Below are 12,032 nucleotides of genomic sequence, written 5' to 3'. Positions count from 1 at the left end.
TGCAGTCATCTGAATAAATTTGTCAAAGAACAACTTCAGGCACATGTTGTGACCTTACTTTACTGCAAACATATGACACAGAGATGCTTGGTCAACATGTTTTTGTTTTTACCACTAATTTGGTCTCACTTCAGCAATTACGGGCTCCTCCTATTTATGCAACAAATTGCCTGTGGAATTTTAGCTCTATACCTTGTGCACGTCCTTGTGGTTTGCTTTCTTTTTTACTTTTAATTTTTCCACCAAAAATATTTACACCAAAAACGATGATCTGATGATTTGCACCTGTATATTTAGTGTAATGGAAAAGCCTTTAACTTACAGCAATTTGCATGGGACGCTGACTCACCGAAATACGGATTAATGTTTAGTGCACTAACAGCACCTTAAAGCGGCAACATGTTTCAATCATAATGGTATGTCAAACTCTGGCCACTGCCGCACCAATATCTGAAATGTAAAGAAATGGCCACTATTGATCTCATGTACAGTAGCACAATCAATCAATCAAAAAACGGATAAAACCATAAATTGGATTCAATGAAATGGTGTTTTTCTGTGTGTGTGTGTGTGTGTGGTGGGGGGGGGGGGGGGGTCGTTTCTCTGAATAGCCTCACATCAGAAACTGGCAAATAAAATAAATCTAAATAATAATAAATAATGATTCTGTATTTCTGCTTTGCTTTTGAATTGTGCCACATCCTCCATGTGGAGCTTTGGGAGCTGTTCTTTCAGCACCACGCGCTGTAGACAGATGGGCAAGTCTTTCATTGGAGAAGTGAGACTCGTCTAGCTACTTTTTCTGTGTGTGACAATGCTCCTGAATGCAACACCAGTGTACATATCATTGGTTGCACACGTGTGGGCCGAAAATAATGTGTCTGTTTATTCGTGCTTTAAATCAAATTGATTGATACGAGACATGTAAATGAATTCTTGCAGAGAAAATGTGCATTTTGTCACGTTCAAGCAACATCCAGTTATTTTTTATATTTGAGAAAATGAACAACCAAAAAACACACATCTTCACTGCAATATGCTGTCTTTTTTGTCATTTACAAAGGCGTCATGTGTGAAATTCTTTTTTTTTATTACATTCATTATTTTCCAGTTTCCATTGTGCTCAAATAGTGCACCAACATGCATTAGTCCCACGGGAGATCAGTAGGAACCTGACAGCCAATCTTTGCCCCAGAGCCTCTCAATACAGCCTCACAAGCCATACAAGTCTTTGAGTCCATAAATCTGCAGCCGTGTTAAAGAAATAAAACAGGTTTGTGCTGTGCAGCAGGTAACTGTGGCAGACGCTCAGACAGGTTGGGGAAAAGGACAACAGAGCTTTAAGGAGACCTGGTGACTGATAATACCCTGATTTAAGAGGCAGCGAAGGAAGCGAGACACACACACACACACACACACACATAGATCAAAACAGACTGCTCGACCTCAGGGGTCGGACCATTACCAAGCAGTCGCATGCTCTCCCCCTGCTACACTTCAGACTGGAAGGCTGTCCCATTGATCTCTCCTCTAATGCATTCCTGTGACAGGTGATCGATGAGGCAGGTCATCTCATAACGGTCACCCTCGGGCCCGTCATCAAGTCCAACAAAGCAGGCAGGCGGGAAACCGCCAGCCGAGGAATGAGCAAGGGCATCGAGGACAAAACAAAGAAAATCCCCTCCTTTTATTCCATCAATGTCTCTGGTTTCCCACTATAGGCCCGGGTTTCACTTGCGCCGCTGGCCACTGTGTTACATGCTCTTACAGCACATTGTTTATTGCAAGATGTTGCATCACACCCAGCCCTGCTGCCATGTAGGCCTGAGTGGGTCCCCATCTGGGCACAGTGAGTGACAATGCATATTGATCAGGTCCACGTAGAGGAAGGGAAGCAAATGATTCCGCCTTGAAAGGTGGCTGTAAATATTTCATGAAATGAAAATGTAACCCCTTTTATCACTGTATGTGTTGTATGTATGTGTGCATTGTGTGTGGAGGGGGAAGTCCTCCTGGAGTTACCGTGGTACTTACAATACTGTGATGTATGTCCCTTTGATTACAGTGAATAGTGCAGTCCAAGTATGCAAAGTGTTTCACCATTAGTGTAATTAATGCAGGGCTGAGTAATTCCAATCTGTCCTTTCGTCGGTTGCAGACTTGTCCGTGAAAACTATTTGTTTGTTTTTAAAAGACGGATTACCTGTAAACAGTGAGAATACCAGGGGAGCAATACAAATGCAGATTCAGACGGGAAGGAATGGACAGATGTGCTTTCAGTCAGTGGGGAGGCTCTCGATAGTGATCGGGTCAATCAACAAAAAAAAAAAAAAGGAGAAAAAAAAGCAGGGAATAGAAAAGTGTGCTGCTGCTGCTGCTACTGCGGTGCATTTAATAAAGGAGCTGATTGCATCCTTTTCCTCGTCAGAGTAACTATTAAACATGTGCATCTAAATATAGTCAATGGCAGCTGTCTGTGCAAAAACAACGTTTGCTCGTTAGAGAATGAAAACCAATAGAATGATATGCTTGACAGCCATGTGGGGTGATATGACTCACATGCATGCAGAAATATCCATGCAAACACGCACACACACACACACACACACACACACACACACACACACACACACACACACACACACACACACAGTGTCCTCTGCTGGAGAAACACGGTAACTATAACTCCTCATTTGGAAACAGATGGGCCACACAAAGACGTTTCCATCATCGGGTTCGATTTTTTCTGCCTTACAACCCAAAGCAGTGTCGTCGCACACGGCTCGGTGTGCTCTGATTGTCACCACGGTGAGCCGCCAAACATAATATCAAGCATTTAATGCCTTTGATATACAGTCCTGGTGTGAGAGTACAGCACCAGGTGGTTGTTGACTCTGCTGACATTCTTTCTTTGGGGGGGGGAGAGAAAATACCTGAGCCAGTCAGGCAGCATGTTGTTGTCAGTTGCATGTCAGCGTGAGTTGATTCACCAGACACTGCTGGAAATGCTAAACCAGTCTCTGGCCGGTTACCTCGGCAACAAGCCATGCATGGCAGAAGAATGATGTTGTGAGAGAGAAAAAGATGAGGAGCTCGTCAAGGAGCTCTGACACTCTTAAAGTGATAGGTCACCCTTCAAAAATTTCCCTCTGCCATATACACAGCGCACACACACACGCACACACACACACACACACACACAGACACAAACACCATAATATCGAACCAGCTGACACACAGCTTCCCTCCCTGCAGAACTAAAATGAACCATTGGGTTCACCTTTCACCAACAACATGCTTGCAATAATAATAATAAAACAAACAAAAGCATATATATATCATCATGTCTTGATCATTTTCTGATCGATTTCATTTTTCATTTCATGACAAAGCTGCTGGTGTGTTTCGGCAACCTTTGGTTCTGAAAAATGAAGCCAGCGCTGAAGGGCCTTAAACTTGCATTCTCTCTAATGGCCATCAGGGGGCGACTCCTCTGGCTGTAAAATGAAGTCTGATTATATAGTAAACATTGTAAACATGAGTTTATGGTCTCTATCTCCAGTTTGAAGTCTTCTTCAATGCAGCGTGATGTTTATTAAGTATAATATGATCCCATTTAGAGTCAAAGAGATCATAAAACAGGGTATGCTGTAGGGCGGGGCCACGTTGTGATTGATAGATCGCCACCACGGTGTTGTCCGGTCCAGGGGTTGTTAACCCTTTCAGTGTGTTTTCAGTTCATGAAAGTTAGTTACATTTTGGTCGCGTAAAAATGTCTTATTCAGCGTTCGGTTGTACTTCTCGTGTGGTTGCAAAAACAAAGAATGATACGGCAAAAAAAACTGTACACAAGACACAAAGAAATAAATAAAAAAGGGCATTAAATCAAAAACATATTTTAAATCTGCTTTTGGGCGACTTGAAATCCACCCCCAACAAATGTATTTCCTCTTTCATTGCTATTTCAGAAATTACACCTGCCATTTGAACGAACACAGTAACTTACTAAATGTTAATAAATGTCCTGTAAACCTCTGTGAAGACAGTCCTAACATGTTAAAGAATGAGGTGTGGCGTATCATTGAATAAACAGCATACCACATACACAAGCAGCAGGAATTAAAAAGCCTGAACACACTCGAGTGTCTGGCTGACAGACAGAAACACTCTGCTCTGCGCCCTGAGCACCACAGACGCAGGCAAATAAAAGTTCACTTCGAGTTCATGTCCTCGGCTGCCAGATGACCTCACTGTTACAAAATGCTGAGGCCGCATGTCTCTCTTTTTCTACCCCTTCTTTTGTCTTATATCACTCAACAGATGAACCACAGGCACATTTCGCTCATAAAAATGAAAAGGTTGCTTTCCTGACCTTGCCAATGCTATTCATGCAGCGGAAGTATTCTGCACTCACTGTTGCTAATTTCCCCCAGGTTACCAAGGAAACTGAAGCGAGTGCAACTCGACAGTCCTCTTGTGCTTTGCTGGTCATATTGCATCTGCCATCTTCAGCTCCAGAGTTTCGACAATAATTCCCTTTTTATCCGCGGCTAAATTTAACTGCCGAGCCAGTGTACAAACAGCAGAGAGCTGACCCGTGGGCTCTCACACCTGCTTACAGCTCAGCGTCACGATACAGACGAGAGGGAGAGAAAGACTGAACAATGACAGAGCTTTTGGATCTGGAACCTGTAGGTGGGCAGCTTGATATCGTGCCATATAGGTGTGAATACCCACACCTTACAGGAACATGTATGTGCTGAAGACCCAGTCACTCTTTTGAACTGTGTTATGTGCCAGCATGTCTTTCAGTGGCCCTGGGTGAAAGAAGTATTCACATGGTGTAGGCCGTACCACAGTGCACAAAGATGTATTTTTCATTTTGGGGGGGAAATTATCACACCAAAACATGATACCAACTTAGATACATTAATTAACCTCTATAGAAGGCCTGACATTGTGTCTGTTGTGACATTTTTAAAGACTATGTCTCCTTCTCTCTTGCTGATTTAGAAGCACTAGCAATCAGATAGGTGCACTTGGTGCAGATCTCCGCCAGGTGTGTCTGCAACGACCACTGCTGTATTGTGTGATTGAATGAATAGAACCCATAATTGGCTGACCCCCCCTCCCCCAAGTCACCAATGGGCTGTAACGCGCCTTAAAACACATTTCATTCAAACTCAAATACAAGCGGCGATGTATGCAGACAATAGGCTCAAAGTCGTCGGACATAAGACACGTCATACAATCTTGCCAAAAACAAAATTACACTCAGCAGCAGCTAAGTTGCAGTGATGTACTGCAGTATGGTAGCTCCAATACTGTACAGTTATTGAATAGATAAAACGTCCAAATCCGAGTATGAATTCTTCAACATTTACCACTTCTATATGGTGAAGATAATCATGAACAGTAGTAAGAACATAGATGTGTTTCTGCTGCTGTGGACTGTGTACTGTACATTTCAAGCTGCTGCTGTACAGTGCAGCCACTAGATGGCACCGAAGGTTTAACACTCTTTCATTATGTGCTGAGCTTCTCAATGAGTGAGGGCATTTGTCTTGATTAAGAACACCTTAAATGTAAATGTTTTTCTTTTTTTAACTCTGTGGTCATCGTCCATCTCTGATTTCAATAGTCATTAGGATTGTTGCTGAGGGAGATCAGTTCTTCATTATACAGTATGCCACCAATTCATCTTTGCTTTTACGGTGATGGAGCAGAGATTAAACATCGGACAGTGACACATTATCCTGGTTGACCTGTGACAGTGATGTTCGTTCTCTCTGAGTAGAGTCCTGGAAATATAACTTTGTGTTTGTCGTTCCCTCGTCATTAAATATTTGAATTAATACAAGCAAACCGGTATAAAATGAAAGCATTCGTCAAGATTTACAACTTTTAATGTCAAATCCTAGTGAGAAGAAGAAAAATAGTTTAAAATTACACTCTGCGCTATTTGTCAGTAAGTGATATTTCCATTATTTCACGTCACATATTTTGGGGCTTGATTATTATTTATCTGATCTTAATTGCTGCTTTTGTGCGGCTGCTTTAATTTCCTCTCAAATACAAATCACATTTCTATTTGCATCAAGACATTCTGTTGTTCAGTAAACAGTGTGAAAGTCGATCAGTCAGACAAGGACAGTTTCTACCTGTCGAGTCTAAACACCTGTGCTGGAAGGGACACCATCTGCATCTGTATCTCATTATGTTCATGAGCTTCTGTGAAAATCACTTCATTACTGAGAAATACAAATATGTTCATATGCGATACTAATCAATGGTAACTACAAAACAAAAATAGGCATTTAATAAAAATAAAACCTGCAATGTTGTTCTTTTTCATTAAAAGACCATCTAAAACTGCATCAATTGAAGACAAATTAACTCAAACTTACAAACCTACAGCAATTTGATTTGGACAAATAAGAACATTAAAGCTGCAATGAGAACATTTTCGCAATTTTACACTGGATCTTATTCATAGATGTTGTGAAATGGACGCTTATAGCAGCAAGATATTATTTGTTAGCCTCTTGGGGGGGGGTGGATGAACAAGCTTTGAACACAAGATGTACATATTTTCGGAGGCGGATGATGTGTTCGCAAATAGTTGCCTAATGGGAGACACAGAAAAAAACATTTGGTTGTATGTCCAATATTAACTATTCACAATATTCTTTTAGCTGTGTTTTGTGGTCTCCACCGACTCCTGAGGAAAATATCTAGCACTTAAACGTGCTTAACGCTGCACTATGTTCACGTTATTTTCAAACTTCATCCGGCTGCTGTTTGGTGCTGAGCTGGTGTTGATAAATGCTTTGATATAACTATACGCCTCTTGAGAGCTTCTGTTTCATTCTTAAATCTGCTCTAAGTGTGAAAGACAGCTTTATTTTCACAACAAATTGGTGGAGGATGCGGGCAACTTTGATACAGAGCATATCGGATTGGAATGTTAACCGACCTCTCTATTTGTGATTTCAGAAATAAAATGCGAGTCTCCCCGGAGGCTGGGAGCCCTGGTATTTGCCACCAGGTCGTGCCTGCAGTTCGGGAACAGTCTGATAGTGTCGACACAACTAACAAGGTGAGCAGAAGCCTATTTAACTGAATTCTGCATATTGTATTATAGACATGATCCAAATTTTATCCGACTGTCCGAACTGTGAGTATGGCATAGTCATAGAGTACTGGTAAAGAATAATCACACTGCTGCGGAGTTATTCAGCCCAGCCATTTGGGGGGTCTGTACATATGAGTGAATGAGTCCAGCAGAAAACGTATGATAAAAGGCGAAAAAATTGAGCTCCTGTGTGTAAGAAATTTGAGTAAAAAACTGTAGTTAGTAGATATAATAAAAGTGTTTAATAATTCATAATTAATAATTCATAGTTAGTCATAATCATAAGGGTTTTGAGAATGCATAATTAAGATAAACATAAACATAAACATGCAGAAGCATGAAGCTTCTGCCAAGTTGCAGAATACACTCCTGGAAGGTAGCCAATAGCAATTGAGATAGACGGAAGGGGAGGTGTGTCGAACAGGGGTGGGAGGTTTAATTCAAAGTCTTTTTTCCTCGCTCTCTCTCTGTGCCATGGCCCCCGGACGACAGACGTGTTAACCGGAGGAGCCGAGCGAGGTTTTTGCAAATGGGGTTTTATTGATTTAATATGTCATAGGAGTATATACTCCAATGTGTAACTGTAAGTGTACTTACATCAGTGGAATTAAATTCCTTATAATTGTAAACCAGTTTTGGTAGCGTTATTATTGCAGCGTGTCGACGGCACAAGCCGGCCACATGGCTCCGGCCTTCTCTTTGTTATGAGGTAAAAATTTCTACCTTAACAAATTTGGCAACCACGAAGGGACATTCTTACCGGCCTCGCTGTGTGTGCTGAAGGCGGCGTTGGTCAAGCAGACATCCTGGGCCCACAATATCGGTAGGCAGAGCCGTTTCATGAAATCTGTGAGTTAGTTTCTAGGATCTTAGGGGAATGTCTGCTTGGCTAAGCGCTGCTAACGGCTAACGCTCCGTTGCCGGTGGGTACGTTCCAAGGAGGAGGCCACGTTCCACTGAGGTAAGTACGATTTACTGTCTGAAGTATGATGAACTTAAGGGATTAGTCAAGAGTATAAGGATCCTAAGAATCAATTAAAGGCAGACAGCGCTGTGTAATTAAATCATCACATTGGTATCAAGTAGTTGTTCGGCTAAAGCGGACTAGCTTTGCACCGCTCTGAGATCCTCTGGCTCTGGGGTGCATGGTTGGGTTTGTGCTGATAACTAGCTCAATAGCAGGTATGTGACTTGGCGGACTGAGATTTCGTGGCATTCCGGCTCAGGGGTGCAAGTCTTTGCGGGTTTAGCCCACGAGTTTCAGGTCTTGAAATATACGCTGCTTAGAGAGCTAGGCTAGCGGGAGTTAGCTTCTGGGGCTGCGGCTTCAGGAAAGACACTCTCGTTTGTTTGGCTGTGAATGGATAAAATAGAGGGGTCGTGTGGATGATTCAGAAGACGTAGCATAATAGGCTTTGGTGGTGCTAGGCGGACTGGGTGAGTGGTTGTGGCGTTGGCAGTGAATAACTCGCGTTTCATATACGTAACAGTTGTCAAGAAGAGTTGACCTCTCAGAGCTGCCTCGGTAACATGTCGACACATTCAAGGGAGAAGAAGTCAGGCTGTAATCGCACAAAGCATATATTCAACGTTGAAAGTGTAATCAAACAGATAAAATGTATGAATAATATAACGAAATGTTCTAATCAAATATGTAACAAATGTTTAACTGCATAGAAGTGATTTAAACAAATGTAATGAGTGTTTAACAAATGTCTGTGACTGGAGCTGAAATAGAAATGTATTGGGCAAGAATGACATTGCTGTAATCAAGACCAGATGTTGGGTGTAGTCGAGAGAAGGATCTAGAAACTGATGAAATAAATGAGTCATACAGGCAATGTTCGGCTTAACGCCCTTTCCAGAGGGAGGGGGGATGAGTCATGGACCAAACAGGTGGGGGCTGATCACAGCCCATATGAGGAATATAAGCAGACGCTTGCGGAGAGCAAGCTGGGATTTCATCGCGGATGCCGTCCAAGCGCATCGGAGGAAGATACTGAAGCCTGCAACTGATGTATTGAGGGCTTCGTCTCAGTTCACGGAAAAGAGACCTCTGTTCGTGGACATTGCGATTAAAAGACGAAGTTTCTAAACTCTCCCCACCGCTCACCTCTTAACATCTGAACAACGGAGAAGCCGCAGCTGCCTGAGAAAGACTTTGTACTGAGTTTTGGGGACTGCTGAACGGGCTCCGTTGCGGAGCGGGAGGACCGAGGGTCTGGCCAGACCGTCGCTCCTAACAACTCCAAAAGAACTCTTTTCATCGCACCATTGGACATCCAGCTCCAACCGAACCGTCTCGGCGACTAAAACTAATGAGTATAATCGAAGAAGATAATTAAATTGACTAATCATGTGTAGTGACATTTTATGTGAGCTGTAGCTGTAACCCCTGCAAACTAACTAAATATAACCTGCAATAAATATCTAATCTGCATTTAAAGTGAAATTCTCAAGTGCATTAATTTGCTGATGTAGTAAAGAGTTCCTCGTGACAGTAAAAAGTTAAAGCTATTGTATGTCTAACAACTGAGTTCTGAAAGGTTATCCTAGAGACCGAATCCACTCAACAACCCCTTACGGTTTTAGCAAGAATTAATCCTAGCCGTTAAAACCGAACCTGGCATTTACCAAGAGCACGGATCCATAAGAGGGAAGCTGCCATAACCGACGCGACTGGTGGGAGCGCCCGGGGCCAGGACTGGTCTCTCGGCCGAGTGCGCTCTGACCGGAGGAAGCAGGGTAGACGTCGGGAGTAAAGGCAGTTAGCGGAGCCAGGCGAGTTCCCTCGCCAGAACACCAGCTCGAGAATCTTTTAATAGAGAGCTGAGTCAGTAATTAGCCCCGTATCGGGCCAGAAGTACCCAGGATCTAACACGTGGCGCCCAACGTGGGGCTCGACGGAAAAGGAGTACGTTGAGTCCAAAAGAAGAACCCCGGCAGCTAAGAGAGGCTGTCGTTCGTGTACGAAAAGACCTGAGGTGAGGCGTTGGGGTAGAAAGCAAAGCTGCCCAAGCCTCAAAGAAGTCCGATTGCGAAGACATCCACGAATCGAAGCTGTGTGTGGTATTTACAGGCCAACACAGGAGAATCCGCAGGCGACGGGGAGCATCGACCAGACTCACCCGACCTGTAGAGGGACCAGAGCCTGATCCCATCCCTTCCTCAACGCGCGACGATAGGCTTTGGGAAGAAGGCGACTCGAGACAACAAAGACAAAGACAAAGTCCAAGATGGACATATCGCCCGGAGGATCCGATAGCGGCGGAGGCGACCCAGCGGGACGAGCCAACGGCCCTGATGGAGGAATCGCCACCGGACAGCAGAGAGGACCCGATGGCGACGGAGGCAGCCCGCAGACGGCGACGACTCAGCAGGACGCGCCAGCGACATCGACCCCGGACCAGGCAGCAGACGACAGCAGGGACCAGGACGCGGACACCGCTGGACTACAAGGAGCGGCATCGCCAGAACCGACACCGGAACCGAGACCGGGGCCACAACACAGAATCAACGTCCAACATCAGATCATCCTGAATGGCAGAGGATGGGACACCTGGGACAAATCTGTTCAACAACACCTGATTGTGCTGCATGAAGAAGCAGATAAGGTGAAGGTGGGAGAAAAAGTAAAAGCTGGATGCGAAAAAAAGGGGGGTTATCTTGCTCCCCTTGCCCTTGAGTCAGGACTGGTGGCAGCAGTAGTAGGGTGTGAAGGACCCCCGAAAAGCAAACCGAAGGTAGCAGAATGGCTACGTTGGTGGCTGGAGGTAATGAAAGTCATTAAAGGAAGAATAACCACCGTAATCAGCCCGTCAAAAGAATACGACTCAGTCGTGAAGATGCTGGCCGCAGAAATAGAAGCGGGGGCAATAACTATACAGAAGAATGTAAAAGCCACCAACCGCTACAAAGAAAGTGAAAAAGAGCGAGAAGCCATAGCGGCATGGATAGCCGAACAACCAAGTTACCACGCGGCTCCCCACGAAGATCAGCTCAGCACCCAAGGGACCGAGGTGCACACGGACTCCTCCGCGGGGGCGTCCTCGGAATCCGACAAAGGAGACGGACAGGACAGCAGCGGCGACGAGGAAAACTCGGAGGAGGATGAAGCACTGTTCAACTCGACGCTGGACAGAAGCGATGCGTACCAACCGCTCCCGCCCTTCATGCAATCCGGGACTCCCGCTGCCGCTGCAGTAAAAAAGGTCCTGCAGGACTACAACGGCCCAGTGATGGGAAGGCCCAAGAAGGCTCGGGGTAAGACCAGGCACGTTCACTCCCCGAACCCAGAAGAGCATCTTCAAAAATTGAAAAAGATGCCCAAGGGGACCAAAAAATATGCGAACCAGACAGGGTTAACCGCATATAACCACTTCGGAGAGCCTTGGGACATAGACAGCCATGGACTGGTTGTCTTAACCAACTCACATCTAAAGCCTCATATCTCCCGGTTCAGAAAGAGTCTGGTAAGAGAGGCAGGCAGCCCCTACAAAGAAGAACTTGAGGTGCGCCTCCAGGGATGCAGACAAAGACAGGAGGAGGTGGTGGTTACGAGCGGCGGAGAATCAAGCCATTTTGCGGTGCTACACGTACCGATCGAAAGATACGAAGATGGCGGAAATCAGGACGCCTATCGGGACAGCATAGAGGAGGCATTAGAAAAAGGTGTCACCCGAGCGAGCGAGTTGTCCTTCAAAAGAGTCGTTATATGTAACGACGGGGCCCGGTCCGGCAACCTACCATGGGAGGTAGCAGAAGAAGCGGCAATGAGGATTCTGCAGCTCCTAATGAAAGCTTCCCACGGGTGGTACAACATCCGCGAGTTGGTGATAGTCACCTCGGTGGCCCAATACCACGAGAGAAAAGAGAGAATACTGAAACCCCTCTTCAA

This window comes from Melanostigma gelatinosum (assembly GCF_949748355.1).
Source record: "Melanostigma gelatinosum genome assembly, chromosome: 5".
NCBI classification, from domain to species: domain Eukaryota; kingdom Metazoa; phylum Chordata; class Actinopteri; order Perciformes; family Zoarcidae; genus Melanostigma; species Melanostigma gelatinosum.
Note: the sequence above shows the minus strand (reverse complement) of the source record.